Raw genomic sequence first — 19,634 nt, 5'->3', positions numbered from 1 at the left:
ATGCTAATTTTGTTACTGCTTTTCCCATTCATCTCGTCATCAAACAAAATAATCCTTAATTAAAAAAAAAAAAATTCTTCCCCTAAGATGAGCAATAGTAAAATCTGTACTTAATAACCTAGAAACACTGTAGACAAGAGAGGAAGATGTTTCCCTTTCAGAGCCACCCAGTTCTGAGGGTACACAGAAGAAAAAGCTAACTAGGACTCAACAGAGCATTGGCTTAAGAGAAAACTGAGCAAGGCAGGCAGGTCCAAGCTGTGCCTGGGAAACCCTAGAGCAAGAGAAGACACCTAGCACATGGCTACACCACCAGTTAAACGCCTGCTGTCAGATCAGACTCACCCACCATCCATATTGTAAATCCCTGGCTCGTGCTAAGAGGATGCCCCAACCCAAGCTCTCTGGACAAAGAGATTTGGGATATTCTGCATCCTGGCACAGGCCCAGACTATTGCTGTGACCTGGATGGCTTTGGCATGGGAAAGGCAAAGCAAGCTACTGAGAAGCCCAGCAGCAGATTGGAGATGGCCCCACCTAAGCAGACTTTGATCCAGATATAAGGCCAGGCTCTGGCTAACCACAGGGAGGCCTAATTTGCTGGAACCTGCTCCATATTTAACACTGCAGCAATACCCAGAGCTAAGAGAGGTGCCAGACCAAAGACAGTAGTTTCCTAGACCACCATGATGCAACATCAAGATCTCAGATCAGGTCCCAGTGCAGGGAAGGAGACAAGCAATTTGAAATCAGGTAACTCATAGATGGGATATGTCCTAAACGAGATGTGGAGTCAGAAAACTAAGGAGAGCACAAGGCAAGCTATTTTCTAAAAAGAAAAGTCCTTGTGCGTTCTGGAGGAGAATTTCAGACTAGCTGGGGTTTCAGAACCTCCAGACACATTTTAGCCCAAACTTTCTCTGCACAAGCAGAGTGGCATTATATATATTAGCAACTATTTGTCCAAAAGGAACCCACTAAAATAACTCTTTGTGGTCCAGTTTAATTGGAAATGCCATTTAAAATTCACAGTCCTGAATGTTAATTTTAAAAGTGGATGTTAGTCCTTTCCCACTTGAAAACACTGATTTTCACCTTCATTACAAATCACAAAGCCCCTGGCTTTACACAGCCCTTAGCTTAACCTGTACCTCATCTTCAACTTGGTATCTGAGACACTACTGTGATGCATTCCTCAGGAGTTTGCTAAAACCATTTTCTGCTGCCCATAAGAGTATGAGCAAATGAGGCAGCACATACTGAGTGTGAACTGGGGTTGCTCTTTAGTCCCTGTTCATGTACCGAGGTGCAAATCAGGAACAATCCCACTGCTGTCAACTGAATTACATCAAGGGAGGAACTGCATGCAGCAGGAGACAAAGTTTAATGTTTTCTAGCATGCAGGAAACACTACATGTCACTATAGGCTCACAAAACCACGAGTGTTTTATGTGCTCTTTATTAAACCATTCTTGCTGCCCTAATACAAGAGCAACACAAAAAAGGGATAAAAATCTTCCATACAAATGCAAACCTACCTGTTTTCTGAAGTTCTGTTAGTGCTAAAGCTTACCTTAACATACAGATGCAAGGCAGAAGCCTAAGATGCATAGCAAGTAAGAAAATAAAAAGCACACGGCCAGGAGGGCAATTTTTAGCAATCCAGGGATCAGTTCTCAGTCCCAGCTTCATGCCTGGGCAGTCTGATGGGAGGCACAGAGCACCAGCTCTAGCAGAATAATAATCTCCAGCAAAGTCATGGCCAGCAAATCTCTCTCTTCCCTCACCAACTGCCCTGTGCACAGGAGGAAAGCAAAGCCATGGTTTGCATCCTTGCTGCCAGTCTCAGCTCCTCACATAGGTCTCATTGCTCCATTCTTTGCTATGAGACTGCATAAAGCTGGAGCAGCCTCTTGCTGAGCCTTGAACATGCACACACACCAAGCCTGCACCATCTGAAGTTTCAAGTGTTTGAGCTGCAATTGGAAAGGAATTCTCTCTTTCATCTGGTGTGTTGTTTAACAGCTGTAAAGTCCCTTTCTGATACTATAAACACACTTTTTCTTTAGAGAGATATAATCTGGGTTACATGAGAGGGATTTGAAAAAAAGCAGTGATCCATGTGGTTGAAATTTGGGATGTAGACATTGCCAGATTGGAATGGACCAGTGTTTCCTCCAAGCCTGTATCCCATCCCAGACATGGCCCCAGACTGTCTCCACGTAAATATTTCTTTGCACATTTTGTTCCATTCACTCTGCATATTCACTGACCATGAGGCTGATGCTCTCAGGACAGGAGTGGAGTTCAGTAACATCTCTTCTGCACAACCAGAAACTCAGAGCAGGACCAGAAACTCAGAGCAGCAGACAGACTGCACACAGCAACACTCACACATAAGAGTTCTGGCCACAGCCTAGGAAAAAAATTTATGTAGGAGTGTAACTTTAATCACGTATGTAATCCCTTAGCATCTACAAATGGGCTTGAAAATTAAGACTCTTCTTGATTATTTTTTCTGGAAGGAGGAAGCCTATGATTTCTTAAAGTGATGGGAAATAGCAGTGTTCCAAGAAGACTATTTCCTTTATTATTTAATGTCCACATTCCTCACTTTCACGCTCCCAAAATAAATGACTTTAAACGGTCCACCTGCAGCACCAGCCACACAATTGATTCAACACTTTCCAGTCATCCATGGTTATTTAACTGCAAAATGGAATCACAATAAAAACACAACAGAAGGAAGCATGTTTGGAGTTCAGAAATAAATTTTAAAAAGTGTCTCCTGTTCTTTAAGATGTTTTCCACTCATACCAAAATATTTGTTGCTAGAATGAAAGTCAAATATGCCCTCCAGCCTAAAGGTAATCTAGAAAACAGTTTACGGAACAAAAAAAAAACCCAAAAACAACAACAACAACAAAAAAAAAGATAAGACAAAAAGGAAGAAGGATTCAGAACAGAAGTGTCATCTTGCTAATAAATATTGTTTCTCTAACAAATAGTTTCCATTATTGAGGATGATTCACAGCAAACACCACTGCCAGCCTACCCCCAGCAGTATTTAGCCAAAACGCTGTTGCAGCTCTCAGGAATAACATGTAATAACCATATTTCCTGCAGGGAAATGCCAGTCCCCAGCCCAGGGCTGTTGCTGTGAAAGCTGCAGCTGTGTTTAATGAAGAAGAGAAACACTCCCCCTGCCCTCCAGCAAGACTTCAAAGCCATGGTGGCACCTTGGCAAGAGGGCAGAAGTCACACCCCTTCTCAGAGCTGCCACTCTGATGATCTGTTGTCACAGCACAAAAATGTTGCCAACATCTCATGTGAAAAAGGGCTGTTTCAGCACATGCTTCTTTGAATATAATTTATTTCTTCAAAACACATGGAAGTGTTTGTTCACTGAAGGCTAACAAGTGTCTCAGTGGTTTGAAGGACCAGTACCCAGGAAACCATGGGAAAAACCTGAAGGCAGTTTGACAAATGCTTCCCCTTCCCAAGATCAGAGGACCAGATGTGCTCACCCTAGAACAGCCCATTTAATAAACATTTTAAACAATCACCAACCATCCATGACACAGATGTAATGGGAGGAAACTGTTGGTAGGTCTGACTTGTACAAACCACACTTGAGATGCCAGATGACTCCTGGTGCTAAGTCCTCAGCATTTTTTGTCAGCTGTCACTATCAACAAGAAAGCAGAGATGCTCATCTACCTAAATATCTGATTACCCTACTGTGGGCACAAACCAGGGCAAACCAGAATACACATCCTCCGCCCCTTTCTTAGGAAACCCACCCTCTGCCCTGTGTGTGTGCTGCATTCATCTGGGATCTGGCTTGCTTGGTCAAAGTCCAAAAACGGGAACTGCAGTGCTAAGGGGAAGCAAAAAAAGCATGTCTGAAAGAGAACCAGAACTTCTCCAAGTAAACAGTAACTGTCACTCCACTACCCTGCTTACTCCTTTTTGACTTCTAGGAATCTGGCTATCAGGATACCTTTCAAGAACAATTTCTAAAATCACAAAGTTGTATCTCCACCCCACTCTCCTGCATGATGTTAACTGTGTTTTGAAAGGTTCCCAGACTCCTAAAGTCTTGGGGAAAAGTTCAAACAGCCTGAGATTGCTTTTCAATACAGACATGCCTTGCAGCATGACACTCCTGTAACTGCAGCCAAGATTTCCGTTCACTTTAATGCTAAGTGATCATTCTAAAGGACCCCCCCCCTCACATCCCTACCCTCCTGTGCTTGGATCTCCTTTCATTCCCTCACTCTGCCCATACTTTTAGTCTTCCTCCCCTGACACCAGGCTTGAGATTGCTGGATTTCTCTCACACCCACAGTGAAAGTCTCCCCAGCTTCACTCACTGGACCCAGGTGGGCATCAGGCCTGACTCTGCAACCCCTCACCTGCCCATAGATCCTCATTCACATGAGTAAAACCAGCACAGCAGAGGCTTTGCTCTCACCTGCTCCCATCAGCTGATGACAACTTGATGATGTGGCTCAAAAGGTTTAATTAAACATGATCAGGATACATGTCACCTTCATAGCTTTTGCTGGTGCCCTTTAAAAAACTGTAGCCTGGCTGGTTGTAAGAACCACTATACAAAGAGATCTCCATACACAAACATTTTTCTTTTCTTTTTTTCTTTTTTAATAAAAGGAAGAAACTAGGGGGGAGAAAGGAAAAAAAGAAGGCAGTAATAAAAATAGAACTGGCTGGAAACCAGAGACCACAATAAGAGCTGGCTTACAGGAAATTGCCCTCATCAGTTACTAGATGGGAAATTTTTTCCCATGTATTACATGGATCATGCAGAGACAGGATGCTTTTACACACACTCAAAAAAGCATATTATCACAAGACAACCTAGTTTGCAATCTTGTGTGGCTGGGAAGGGAAAAGAGAGGCTGTTCCTTTTCAGTCCATACCAGCAAAGCAGAAATGAACCCAGAAGGTGCTTTATCCACTGTATTAGCAATTTCAGATAGTGAATTTTAAAATAAAAACAACAAAATTTTTCAGCCATCATAAAGCATCAAGACAAGTCAACAAAACAACAGATACACTATGAAACAGAGGTGCAAGGCCTGTGGCTCCAGTGGTTGTACTCGTGTTAGGGAGCATTATTCCTAGCAGTAAGGCACCATTTTTTTCAGGTCTTTACACGCTGTTTCATTGCAGAAGTATTGTACCTATTTTCACTGTGCCACTCTTAATTAAGCTTAATAGGTCTTACTTAACAAGGTCTACAGCTCCAGGCAAAGTTAACCTATTGTCTTTCAATACAAAAATGCTACATTTCCTAACCTGCCACACAATTAGCAAATATTTGCACAAGTGTGGCTGCTGCTGCATGGTGGGGTCTAAGCTATGAAGGAATAAATAGCTAAACCTCCTCCCAGACAGACAGCTTTTGTGAAGGGCAATCATAATCACCAGCTGGCACAGCTGCAACCACCTGGCTGGGACTTCAAGCATCTTTTCCTAGTTCCCTCTTGGTGCTCTTCAGGCAGTAAACTGCAGGTTTCCCTCAAAAAAAAAAAGCCAAACTATTCACTGACAATTTGGGTTTGTACACCAAAGCAGTTCTCCCAACCACAAGGCTGCTGATACACATGTACCAACAGCTGCCCCGTGGTTCTGCAGCACAGCAAGCCTATCCTTAGCTCTATTTTTATATTGCTTGAGGTCACTGGGAAGTCAATAGAAAAGCTGGGTTTTAAGCACTGCCCACTTGTACACCACTTGGCTTTCTCTTGGCCAAGGGATTGGTAGGCACAGAGATACTCTGCCATTCTCTGCCCTGCCCTGAAGTGCCCAAAGCCAGTCATAGTCCCAAAGAGAGTCCTACACACACAGCAAATTTTGGATCAATCCTGCTATCATTCTAGTAAAGAGCAAGACCATCCAGGGCTGTTTTACACCACTTGCTGAGCTTCCATCACCTCAATGACTATTTTTTTAGGCTCAAATTTATCATTGCTAAGAGAGCCATTTACCAGCTTAGACTACAGAACTACCCCACCCCCAGCATCTTTTTTTCTGTACTCCCAAAGGACCATATTGTGCCCCTCATACCCATAGTAACCAGCACCTTCTTTCTTAAATGCTCCCCTTCCTGCACCCAAATCTGGCACTGCAGCAGTTTGGCTCTTGCACAGCCAGCAGAACCATGAAGGACCAGTGATGGTGCTAAATTACAGAAGTTAGGTGGGCTGCTGCCAGAGACATGAAGGCCAGAACTTAGCTCGTAAGAAAGGGTTGGTCTGGGGAAAAAGTGACATGAAACTGCAAAAATTAACATGTAACACTTTAAACATCTGGTCTAGGAAGGCTGGGAAATTGTGGGATTCCCTGCTTGGATGTGGCAGGGCCAGATGTGGCATTATCTCACCTCCCAGTAGTGGTCAAAAATTACAGCAATTCCCAAGTTATGTTTTAAAGCCACTGTTACATTTATTTTAGATCTTTCACAATACAACCATGCATCAACTGTTACTATGTTTCTCCAACAAGTATCTTTTTTCATTTGTACTCCAAAAGAAAAACATTTAAAGAAGAAACCAATAATATGCAGAACTGTGTCTTTCCCCACTACTTGCCATGCAATTGACCCTGAAAGCTCAGGAGAAATACTCAGGACATACTGGAAATCTGTCACCCAGTAGCCAGAAAACAGAAAAGAGCATCTGGAAGTGACTTTTACTGAAAGATAGTTTAAAGTCCTAGATGCTCAACACACTGCCTCTCACTTGATTCTCCACCAGCATTTAACAGCTGAGACCAGCATCATTCCCACATGCATGAAGACAAGTTATTTACCAGAATTTTTCAGTGGGTCTTCACATGCAGGCCACAATGTACTCATTTTATGACAGCAAATTCTCCATGAATTCAAAGAAACACACAAGGAGCAGCCAGTCACTCTCAGCCCTATTCTGCTTGTCAGGGATGACACCAGCACACATCACATCACCTTTGGAATCACCTCCCCAGGGAGCTCTGGCACTTCCCTGTCCTGTCCTACAGCACAGCTCATTTACCTGGCTCTCAGTGCTGATTTTATGGGCATTTGTATTCCCTAACTGCTGCCCTTCCTGCAGCTCACACTATCCCCCATCTCACCTCATGGCACTAAATAGTCTCTGCCTATACTTTGAGCTCAGGTTAAATTTTCATCTGCACTGCTTCATTTGGCATAACTTTCCTAGATTTTGTTATTCCTGCCGGAATAATCTATTTCCTCATCTCTGCATGACTTCTACTTTTAAGTCCTTATCTCTATCTAATGTCTTTACCATGTCATCTCCTTCAGCATCCAGAAAGCCTACAGACACCTCAGTAGATAACCTGTTATGGCTAAGAATATCCCTGCTGTTTACCTGTTTGTTTCAAAGAGGAATGTTACAACAATCTCTACTCCATCCTGATAAGCAGAAGAAAGGTCATGCATTCTACTCTTTTCCTGCTGATAAGCCAAGCAATCATTCTTGTTCAATTTGCACTCCAAAGTCCTGCAGTTTAAAAGCCTGTCCCAGCAGAGCCACATCACCTGAGAGTTCTGAGATGAGACAAAAATCAGAGCAGCTCTGGGGAGAGCCCCTGTGCCCCATAAAGCACATAGACTGGTTTCTGCACCCACCTCCTGACAACTCACCCACACCCTGGTCACTTCCAGAGAGCCTGCAGCATGCTTTTTAATCAAGTGGAGATCAGAAAACTCCTCCAGAGCAAGGCGAGATTTAAACAGGAGAATCAAAGACAGCTTTAAATCAAAGAGGTCAATGTGACAGCTCCCATGCTGAATCTACCAGCACATGTTTTGGGATCCACTGAGTTCAAGTAATCCTACAAAACTAGGAAGCATGTTTGGAGAGGAAAGCAATTGGAACTGAAGAAAGCAGCCTTTCTGGAAATGCAAGCAATGACATTTTACAGGCTGCTGCTCCAGAACATAGATTTCTTCCACATTTACAATATTTTGATCTATTTGTCTGGGGAACAGGCCAGGAGCATTCTGGCCTGACCAGGTCCAAAGCCCTTTCATTAGCACAGCAGCATCACCTTTGCTAATCCCCTGCTCTCAAAGGGGTGTACTTCCAGCCTCCTGAGATCTGATGTTCCTGTGAAAAACATGTTTTTCCTATCTCTCCATTATGTCTGCACTTGCACATACAAAAGACAGACTTTCACTCCGCTTCCTCATGTCTTCCAATTCCAGAACGGCCACTGCTGAATCCATACCTGAATCTCAACTTCCAGCTGCCATATAAAGGTAATTAGGAAGCTCATAGTGCTCCCTGTCTACCAGCAGCAGGGCAATGCCTCCTCCTCACCACCACAGAGCAGGACACACTGACCACCTCTTAGCCTTGCAGCAAGAATTCAGACACACTGCCCTGGCTGCTGGGCTGAGCCACACTGTCCTCTCTGATAGAGGGGTCTGCAAAATGCCACCCCTGCTCCAGTTCCAAAGACTCTAAGCTGATGTTTAAAACCAAAAAATATCCCACTTCTTTTTCAAGACTTCTGGAAAAGCTCTCAGTTACTTGACTTTCACTACACATCCCTCTGTCTTTTTTTTTGTTTTCCTTGCAAGTTCCACAAAGTCACGCACTTCAAAAATGCCCTGAACCCACAGATCACAGCTGCCATGCCCAGGAACATGATTCATAACCACATTAAAGTTGTCTGAGGCTTGCTTACTCTTTTCTACACTAACACTAATTCCTAAGATTAAAAATGAGATGCAGATTGCTGCTTCTGCAAGTATACTACTCTAAAACCTTCGTGAGAGCTGTGGCTCATATGAGAGCTACAGCCTCAGCTTCCTCACCTGCAAAACACGTACTATACAAAATATGTACTATACAAAACATGTCCCCTCTCTCCATAACTAAGCTCAAGTACAGCAAAATACAAAACCTGTTCACACTCAGAGAAGAGCTCCAAGATCCCACATCTTTGTAATGTCAGCGTCACCAGATACAGCCTGGAGAAAGCAGCTTCTGGAAATGCTGTACAGAACAAGAGCCTTCTCGAGGCAGCCCTTAACCTGTTGCTTACGAGCAGATACCCATACAGCAAATTTTTTTATTTGTTAATGATTAGCAGTGCTGTTGGAACAGACTAACTAACTCAAACTCAGCTCTTGATTTTGCTCTGAAGCATCCTTTAAAGGAAACATGCTCTCCCCTGTGCCACGTTTGTAAAAACAGAATCAATTTTGTCTATTCATGGTGAGACCTGAAAGACATTTTAAAAAAAGGGAGAGAATTGCCCATGATGGGCAGAAACAAACACACCAAGTTCCTCCACTACATTGCTTTCATGGGATTTGCTTCTTCCATCTCACACTGTGACAGATGAACACTGAAAGCAATTTTACATCTTGTTCTGTCAGCACATGAGACACCTAATAAATCCCAAGATGTAGAAAACACCCAGAAGGCTTTTTTGTTTCTTTTGGCTGTCTAATCACTGGGAGTAGTTACTACACTCACCCTACCTCCCCCTCTGCCCTTGCTGAAATAATAAGGCAAAGTGAAAAACACAGAAGGTACCAGGGGAAAACTTAATTGGTATATTTCCTGTAAATATAGGACATCTCTCAGGCATTTTGCTGGCTTGCACAGGACTTGATGCTATTCCTTCAAGAATGGCTCGATCCTAGTAATTAATTTTCTTAAATGGTTGATTTGCATAAGACACCTGACAGCAGGCAAAAGGCAGCAGCAGGTACTGTGCTTGGTCTTGGGTCTCACTACTGATGAACACTGCAGAGATGTGGATCCTGAGGTAAGTGCTGCTCACATTTCACTCTTTTCCCAGCCCCTCATACCCTGCCATGCACAAACCTGCTTCCTTTTGAGCCCCTGACAACATGAGGGAACCAAAGGCTGCACCTGTACCAAATACCTGCACAGAGGGCTTGGAAAGGGGGAAAAAAAAAATAAAAATGCCAGATCGTGTTGTCAGTTTCTGATGGATTCAGGAACGTCAAACTTCACACTGCGGAAGGTTGATCCCATGGAAAGCAAGAAGAAATCACTGAGACACACTGATGTGCAGGGTCCTCCCAACCCTTCACATTGAGCCAGAGGTAAAGTTCTTCAAAGCTGGGACCTCACAACATTACCCTAACTGGCTATTGTTTTAAATTTGGTAGGCGTTACACTGCCAGGCACTTTGACTGACCAAGAAGAAAGCAAATTCTCCAACATATGCTCATTATTGCCCCTGGCCTCTCAGAAGAGCAGTAAGGAGAAGACCATAAAGGTGGGACCTTGGGGTTTGGGTCGACAGGAAGCTGAACATGAGCCAGCAGTGTGCCCAGGTGGCCAAGAAGGCCAATGGCATCCTGGCCTGGATCAGGAACAGTGTGTCCAACAGGTCCAGGGAAGGGATTCTTCCCCTGTACTCAGCCCTGGTGAGGCCACACCTTGAGTCCTGTGTCCAGTTCTGGGCCCCTCTGTTCAGGAAGGAGATTGAGGTGCTGGAGCAGGTCCAGAGAAGGGCAAGGAAGCTGTGAAGGGATCCAGCACAAGTCCTGTGAGGAAGGGCTGAGGGAGCTGGGGGTGTTCAGCCTGGAGAAGAGGAGGCTCAGGGGAGACCTCATCACTCTCTACAACTCCCTGAAAGGAGGTTGGAGCCAGGGGGAGGTCGGGATCTTCTCCCAGGCAGCTCTCAGTAAAACAAGAGGGCATCGGCTTAAGCTCTGCCAGGGGAGGTTTAGGTTGGATATTAGGAAGAAATTCTTTGCAGAAAGGGTGATCAGGCATCGGAATGGGCTGCCCAGGGAGGTGGTGGATTCTGTGTCCGTGGAGGTTTCTAAGAAGAGACTGGATGTGGCACTCAGTGCCATGGTCTGGGAACCACAGTGGGAGTGGATCAAGGGTTGGACTTGATGATCTCAGAGGTCCTTTCCAACCCAGATGATTCTGTGATAAAGAAAGGCTTTGCTGTTGCAATGTTACTGATGTTGCTCAGTATCTTCACAGGCCATTCCTGAGACTCACCAGCCTGTTTGCTGGCTGTAAGAAATGCATGTGGTACAAGTCTGCTGAAATCAATGGAGCTACAGCAGTGTCAGAGATAAATAAGCATCTGTCCCTGATGCTTCGAGCTTTATAGCACAAACACAACACGTACAATTGCATTCTGACATGACAAGCTCAAGCACAGAAATCTTCAAGTTTCAGTTCTTGCTTATTATGAATATGCCTAAGTGTTGATACAAAAATACCAGAAGAATCAGTCTGAATTGTATTTAAAAGTCCGAGCCTCTAAGGTGGGCTCCCACAGCTTGCATGTCAAAGATGACTTTGCATTTCCCTGGAAAAAGCAAGAGTTTCCTACTTGATGATTTGGGGTATTTTCACCTCCTGATCACACTACAACATGCCTTAGATACAGGCACCCCTGTTCTAATTAGAAACAAATACAAGTTTATACATTTATCTCTCCATCATGTTACTGTTTGCACTGTGAAGCTATTTCTTACTTGTTAGATCAGGATAAGCCATTAATTAAAATCCTCAGTGGAAACAGGAACTTGGATGGAAGAGACAACAAAGCACTGCATGGGGCTCAGTAGATTGGAGGCTGATCCCAGCTGGGCCACAGACTGGCCTACTGTCTGCAGATAATATTCATGTCTGGAGATGTGCCTCATTTCCTCACATGCAAACTGGAGATTCTAAAGCTTCCTTTATACTTCAGGAATCTCCTCTTTCACTCTCGGTCTGCCTCAGCTCCAGAACTAAATTCCTCCAGGAAAGACTAACATGGCATTTTCCTGGCTCCTCCAGGCAGCCGCCCAGCCACAGGGAGCCAGGGCAAAGGCTCAGGGCTGTGCACTCTGGAACCAGCTCAAACTCATTGCTCACTCACTGCAGGTTTGGTTTTGGAAACACTCAACTCCTGCACCTTTCCCTCCACCTTCCATTACATTCCATCCCACCCCCATGGCAGGGACTTTTGGGTCGGCACCATTTCCTATTTGTGCTCTTCCAAACCGGTCCCAGGTTCAAAAGCCTTTCCTCAATGCAAACATTCAAACCACACAGAGCCTTGCTTCTCACCTTGCTCCTGTCCCCACTGCAGGCATTCGCAGAACCTTTTCTAAAGGAAGATCATTATTTATTTCAGAAGGCATCTCAGAGGAAAAAAAGAAGAAGGAAAAAAGCCTACAAAGTCCTGGATTTCAAATGCAGCACCATTGTGATGCCTTCCCCAGCTCTGATCTTCTGACTCAAATAGTTGGAAAGAGCAGTTTGAGCACATGAATCAGTTGAATTCTTGCCCACAACTGTGTCACAGCCAAATCTCTCCAAGGACTGCACTTCAAAACTGAGGCTTGGGATTTTCACATTTTCATCCACACAATTCCCCTCAAATCTTGTTGAGAAGAGGAGCCTTTGGAAGCTTCAGCTCAAAGCAACCACTACTGAACCATTTATATCACACTTAGCAAGGCCAAGCACTGTGTTGTAGAGCACTGTGATAATAACCTGAGATGGCTAAAACCAGCCAAGCACAAACAGCTGGTTAAATAAGAACAAGAGTGACAAGGGCCTCTAAAGAAGTGGTTTCCTCTTTTTAGGACAGGATCAAAAAGGTATGAGGTCCCATTCATGCCAAACTCTCTCAACTCCTACACTAACATTCCTGGAATGTTTTGGGTTGGAAAAGACTTTCAAGATTATTCAGTCTCAACACACCTGCCCTGGGCAGGGACACTTCCCATTAGACCAGGTTGCTCCAAACCCCATCCTACCTGGTCTTCAGCACTTTCCAGGGATGAGGCATCCACAGTCTTCCTGATCAGGCTGGACCAGCGTCTCACCACCCTCACAGGGAAGAATTTCTTCCTAATGTCTAACCTAAATCTCCCCTCTTCCAGTTTCAAGCCATTCCTCCTTATTCCCTGTCACTCCATGCCCTTGTAAAAATTCCCTCCCCTGTAGCCCCTTCAGGTACTGGAAGGCCCCTGTAAGCTCTCCCTGGAGTCTCCTCTTCTCCAGGCTGAACAACCAAAACTCTCAGTCTCTCCCCATAGCAGAGGTGCTCCAGCTCTCTGATCATCTTTGTGGCTTTCCTCTGGTCTTGCCCTAAGAGTTCCACATTCTCCCTGTGTTGGGGGTTCCAGAACTGGACCTGGCACTGCAGGTTGGGGGTCTCATGAGAGTGGAGCAGAGCAGTCACCTCCCTTGACCTGCTGGCCATGCTTTTGGTGCAGCCCAGTGTACAGATGCCTTCCTGGGCTGCCCATACTGAATCAGACTGTGTTCCCTAAAAGCACAGGGCTAACTAAATTTCATCAAGGTGTCAGACACTAGTCCCAAGCAGACAAGAAACTATAAACCAAAATAACTTGACAAAGTTATTTCAGCTACACACAAATATTCAGAAGAGAGGTAACAGAAGACATGGGATTTGTGTACCCTAAAAAAATCTTACAGACCCTGGCACACAGAAAATCTGACATTACCCTCATACAGAGCTGCAGCCAGACCCTCCAAAACTGCCCTATCAAATCTAACCCTGCGTCTGTTGTTACTGATATGAGTGGAAAAAACTGCAAGTGACTTTATGAGAGAAAGGAAAAAAACCTTTGATACATCACCTGTTTAGTGGTAATGGTTCCAGAAGCATGAGGGGACATAAGGAACAGAGACAAAAATCTATGAAGAGGATGTGAGTTGCAGCTGTAAGTAACAGAAAAGCTTCTGAGTGCCACACACTGAAATGCTTTCTCCCCACCAATAACGAAGCATAGTCAAGCCATAAAGACATTACAGCCACTGTGCCCAGAGGTTGTAAGTGAAGCAAACCTTGAAGATAGAGAGATAACATCTCCTATAGCTGGGGGGAAAAGGAAAAAAAAAAACAAAAAACAAAACACCACCAACAAGAAAAGCTTTCAGGAATAGAAAATTTTGCCCCGGTCTTCACCATTCACCTGGAAACTTGCCTAGTTTTCCTGCTGTGTCAGATAATCTTATACAGGATGTTTTCTCTCTCCAGAGAGACTTGTCTTGCTCAATTTAAACTTCTCAGGTTAGAATTAAAGAGCATAATGACTCTTCTTTAATACCACCTCAGAAGACATTGCAGCTCTCTTACAAAGGAAGGGCCTGGCTCCTACTCCAATTGAAGTCAAGAGCAAAACTCCCAGCCACTGCTACGGAGAAGGGTCCAATCAACAGTGTTATTATCCTACTGCCTCTTAATATGGCATGCAGGAGGTAACAAGGCCTAAGTTTTTACCCATCTGAATTACTAAAACAAGAATTTTTTAAAAAAGTATTGTATGAGCCTATTGGCTGGTCTGGCAATTTATTTCTCATAAATGAACTGCATGAGAGAGTGTTTGAAGACTGAGCATTAAGTAGAAGCAGACACTTGCAGCTCTACAATATGTTGTTTTTTAAAAAAAAAAAGTTGTGTACCACCTGTTCATTCCATTTGCTGTTTTTTCCTGAAGACACTGCTGGCAATGGAATCAGGCATTAAAAAACAACCCACAAACACTTAGTTAACTAACTAGCACTTGGGAGCTGCTGGCGTCAATAAGAACAACTTCCTCAGAGACTCCCTCAATAAATATTTTCCTGGCCCAGCCTCTGGGTTTTACATCTGGTGTTTGGTAGAACAGTAACTCAAGCATTTGCTACCGCTCAAAAAACTGCTGCTTTTTTCACTCTGCATCCTTATACATTACGTGTAATCCCACACAACGAGAAATGAAGTAGCCCTTAAAATGAGCATTTATTTTTATATATTCATAATCTCAGGCTTTGAATTATTTGAGTGGGTGGGGTTTGGACACGTAGTCTGAATGCACAGATGCACCTGAAAGAAAAAAAAACTACAAACACAACAAGCCAGTTCTGCTGTGCAATATTGACACGCTTGAGCTGATTTCAGTAGCAATTACAAATCCAGTCCATTAGACTTAATACTGCAAGCAGAGCTGCTGCAGAGTCATATGGATGCCAGCTGGTTTGCCTGCACTGCTGGAGAAAAGATTCTAAAGCCACAACCCTCATTCAACACCTCCCACTTGGTTTCCTCCCTGGCAGGGCAGGCACTATTAAATTAGATAGTATGCTTTTTTTGAAGCTCAAGTTCCTTGGACTTCAACATGAACAGCCAAGGTCTCCAGCCTCACACACTTCCCTCTCTAAGGTATTTACCAGCCCTCAGCATCAACCCAAAGGGTGCCAGATTGATGTCAACACCTTCAACAGGGAAGCAGGTCTGACTTTCTCGTTCCCTTTTTTGTTTTAGCACAAAGAGAAGAATATCACACAGGAAATCTGTAACAAAGAAGTGGACCTATGGATAACATCCTAGTTTGGCCACGTGCACACTCCTCACTCCCCTGTACCACACACATGGCAACACCTTCAAAAACACCTTCAGGAAACTCCCAAGCTTCTTGCATTGCTGAACCCCTTAACATTTTCTGTTCCTACCACACGAAAATTCACTGTGAATTAGTACAGGTCTGGGAACTGTTTCCTACATGCACTGGTGTTCTTCCTGTGAAGTATTCTAATAAGATTTAAAAACATGGGTTTTTTTGCTTTTTTTCAGGTTGTTAGTACAATACAACTGTTGCACTTACATTTCATGTTTTGTTTTGAGGATTTGGGTTTTATTGCCTTGCAAGTATGAAATATTAGGTAATAATTAGGTTTGGTATGTGCCTGAGCTTGCAGAGACGGGCCTGAGACAAATTTCTTGGTTTTATTCCTTTGTGCTAAATATATGAATATTATGTGATGAGCAAGAAAGAGAGGGAAGGTGTTTTGGGGAGGCCCCAAAAGTGATGTAACAGAGTCAGACAAAAAAGGGTGAAGATTTCATCCGTGCCATTCCAAGGGTTGTGTACAAGATTAAGAGAAGGTTATAAGAAAGGCCATCAGGACAAAAGGGAAAGTTGAACATTTAGCTGTGAAAAAGTAACATGGTATGACCATACTTCAGATTCATACAGAAGAAGAGGGAAAGAGAACAGTGTCAGACAGAAGAACTAAAGAAATTCAAAGTTTTTAGTGCTTATTCAGCCTTGTTCTGGGGCTGCTCTTGCAGCCTGCACTCACTATTTGATCAGCTTACTAAAACAGGATCTACAAGAAGTTTTTTTGCTCTCCACTTATGCAAGAGCACCTCTTTTCCACATGACAAATTGTGAGCAGCTTTAACACAACTGGAAGTACCCACATTCTAGGCACAGGGAGAACTGGATTACTACTCAATTCTAAAAGCAGGCAGGAGTTGACCCATCCCTTCCAGTCAACAGCTCACCATCCTGCACCACCCACCAAACAGTTTCATCTACACTTTAATCTCAGATCCTCAAATCACTCCCTTCCATTGGAGTTACTGGGCTTGGCCTCATTACAACTTTGGAAGACCCAGCTCTTCCCAACCATTCAGCTTTTTGCATAATGAATTGTTCCCACTGACACACAGAGGCTGACAAGAAGCAGCTAAAAGGAGCATCTTGCAGTCACTGAAATCACAGCCAGACCTTTCCTCACTGGGCAAGAATTAGTGCCATGAGCAGGAAGGACCATGGCAGTTTCATTTCAAACATGGTAACAAGTGGAGGCTTGCTGATCAATTTTCACACCTCACCTATTTCTCTCACTGCCTTCCAGAAACACAGGGGACAAGGTTTACAAGAAGAGAGCAATTCTTTTTAGCATCTTGAAAACACAAACAGTAGTAAGGGCAGCAAAAGTCTGGCCAGAGGAAATTGTCCCTAGCACATAGATGCAGGCAACACACATCCCAGCTTTTATTCCAGTCCCCACCCTAAAAAGGGGAACAAGAACCAGCTCCAGGGAAGAAACAAACCTATGTTTGTTTGAACAAAACCTATGACTTCATCATGGCTGTGCAGTATCACCAGAAAAACCCGGTGCTTGAAAACTTCAAGTAGCTGAGACCAACACTTTTCTAAGCTGAAGAAGAATGACCAAATAGTTATTCTTGCAGCAACCAATAGATGAAGTGAAAATGCCATTTACCAGCTCTCTGTGTTGTTTTACACCTGAGCCATTCAAATAACCAAAAGCTGTCTGCACCCATTACACAAGCTCTCCTCTGATCAACTAATGACAGCGTGCAGTGGGAAATCCAAGCATCAGCATTTCTTTACATCTGTGCTGCAAATTTATGTATTCTATAAACAACCTTGATAAAACATTTCAACAAAGCAGAGCCACAAACCCTAAAACAAGGTGAGCATGTGGTGACTGACAGACAAGTAAGCAGCACATGTTGCTGAGAACATTCTTGGCAGCCATGAACTCTAAACCTGAAGTGTGAGAAGAGAAAAAAAAGTCACATCTTAGATTCAGTTTGCGGTGCTCATATTCAGCAGCACCAGCTTTCAGATAGTTCAGCTCACACTGCCAAAAGGACATTCCCTACAGAAAACAGTCACCTCCGCAAAAAAAAAGTTGGCAAGAATCCCAATGCGTTTTTATTTCACTTGCTTCCACCTCTGTGCCATAAACACCTTCACTGTACAGCTCCGGAATTGTGTGCACTCACTTTCTTTAAAACACCATCAGAAGCCATAAAACACATTCATGCAGACATAGGAGGAGGCCTGTCAACTATTTGGTTTTGTTCAAACAAGCCACAGAGAGTCATTGGGCAACCCATGCCAGTCAAGATGTACAGCATTTCCAGGGCTCTGGAATGAGTGACACGAGAGCAACAAAAACAGAAAACCAACCTTTTGGTGTTGTTGTCGGTCACAGGATATTTCAGTTCAGGTTTCCACAATCTGAAACAAAGCAAAAGCTCTCAGTTAATGGCAGCTGTTAAAAGGGAAAAGGATTTCATTTTATTAAATGAATTAAAGACTCATGAATTGCAACATGGGATTAACAGAACACCTTCCTTCTCTGCCTTTGGTAACACACGCAAAATCACACCAAGCTCTCCTTTGCAGTGACTGGAACCTCTCTTGCCATCATGGCTTTGCAACCCTTCTTATGCTTCAGACCATGACCCAACAAAGTGCCTAGGTCTTCAGAATGCCTGTTCTCATGTAAAGCTGATATCCACAGAAAAGCAGATTCCACTGAAAAATGGGCTACCATGATGATGTCTTTTAGGTTCTGTAGTTTCACAGGTACGGCTCTTCTCCCTTTACAGAAAGGAGAAGATCTGTAGGCAGAAGAGCTTTCACAGATCTATATTCACTGGGGACGATGCACCAAAAGTTCCGACAGATGGGAACAGCAACAACCAAAATGCAAAGTAGTCAGCAAACAGAGAACACAGATAATAGGACTAAATTTTCCAAGTTTTCTTCTTTGCAGGAATCCCACAGTTACACCACAGAGTAAAAAAATTACGTGCTTACAAGCTACAGACCACACTGAGGGGACCTATGAGCAGAGTATTATGTACCAGAGAAAAGCTGCAATAGGGGAGGCTACTGAGCAGTCACAGAGGAGGCTTCTCTACTGCTACAGCTGTTCATTACAGGATTTTAGGCACATCCTTAACTACTTCATGCTGCTTTAGTTACTACCATATCTTACAATGAGTATAGTACCATTGCAACAGCAAAAACAAGGATTAATTAGTGCTTTGTGTATCCTGGGAAGGGCCGGGCAGGGGAGAAGGACCTATAAAGCATAAATTGTTGGTATTTATGAGTTGCACTAACTTGCCCAAGAAGGAGGGAGAACAGACAGACTTCCCTCCCCAGCTTCAAGCCAAGAGCCAGGAAACAGAGCATTTTCCAGTACTATCACCCTCAAGCAGCACACACCCTACCTGCAGGATTACCTTCTGCCAGGATGTGGGTGACAAAAATCACAGCTGAACAAAGGTACTTTGTACTTTCAGTCAGCTTTTCTGTCTCAGTACCATGAGCACACGCTCATGAGCAGAAAGTAAGAACCCCATCCCTACCTCCTGCTGTTGAGTGTGGGGCAACTTTCTGAAAAAAAAAAAAAAAAAAAAAAAAAAAGAGAGTAAGTCTATCGCACGCTGCTGTCATAACTGAGGATAAAGACAGAGGTGTAACGAGAAGAAAAGTGGAAGGAAACTCAAGCTCAACTATTTCTTCTTTCCTCCCAGTACCAGAAAATGAAAAGTCAGTTCTTACAATATGCTGGCCAGGCGTGGTCCCTATTATCTTTAGTTAATTCCATATGTCTGAGAAGGAAATCAGCTCTAAACTGGTTAGACTTGCTGAATGAGATTTGTCTAAGGCTCCACCTCCAGGTGCAGCATCATGGACCAAACATTTGGCATTCTTTAGGAAGATGCTGCTTGTCCAGACATTGCTAACAATGGCCAGCAAAACACAACCATCTAACAACTCATACATAATATTCCTCTCTTGAGCAAACCCTATAACCCCATTCAGCACCTCCCAATCTCTGAGGAACTCACAGTCCACCTCCAAAGCATGAGATGAGCAGGGATGGTACCAGCCAGATCCCTTTTGCAAAGTTTCTGGTGAACTTCTGATAGAGAAGCACACAGCCCTAGCACCTCCAGCAAGCAAAACGTCCAGCACCTTTAAGGTCTGGTCAACAATGTTTACTCTTCAAGAGACTCTAAGATTCACC

The 19,634-nt window shown here is 43.8% G+C and overlaps 1 protein-coding gene across 35 annotated transcripts in view; it reads right to left on the bottom strand.

Annotated features, from left to right (window-relative positions):
• MAP2 (microtubule associated protein 2) overlaps positions 1–19,634 on the bottom strand; it is a 223,989-nt gene that overhangs the window by 162,111 nt on the left and 42,244 nt on the right. For 33 of the 35 annotated variants that reach the window (XM_071746807.1, XM_071746812.1, XM_071746829.1 and 30 more), the window contains exon 2: positions 17,777–17,827. The gene's annotated coding sequence lies outside the window, so the exon portion shown is untranslated. Of the gene's footprint in view, positions 1–2,273; positions 2,417–17,776; positions 17,828–19,634 lie in introns of all 35 variants that reach the window. The other 2 variants (XM_071746842.1, XM_071746827.1) reach the window with 1 other exon arrangement.

Source organism: Heliangelus exortis, chromosome 6, assembly GCF_036169615.1.
Source record: "Heliangelus exortis chromosome 6, bHelExo1.hap1, whole genome shotgun sequence".
NCBI lineage: Eukaryota > Metazoa > Chordata > Aves > Apodiformes > Trochilidae > Heliangelus > Heliangelus exortis.
This window is presented reverse-complemented; position numbering and strand designations above follow the sequence as displayed.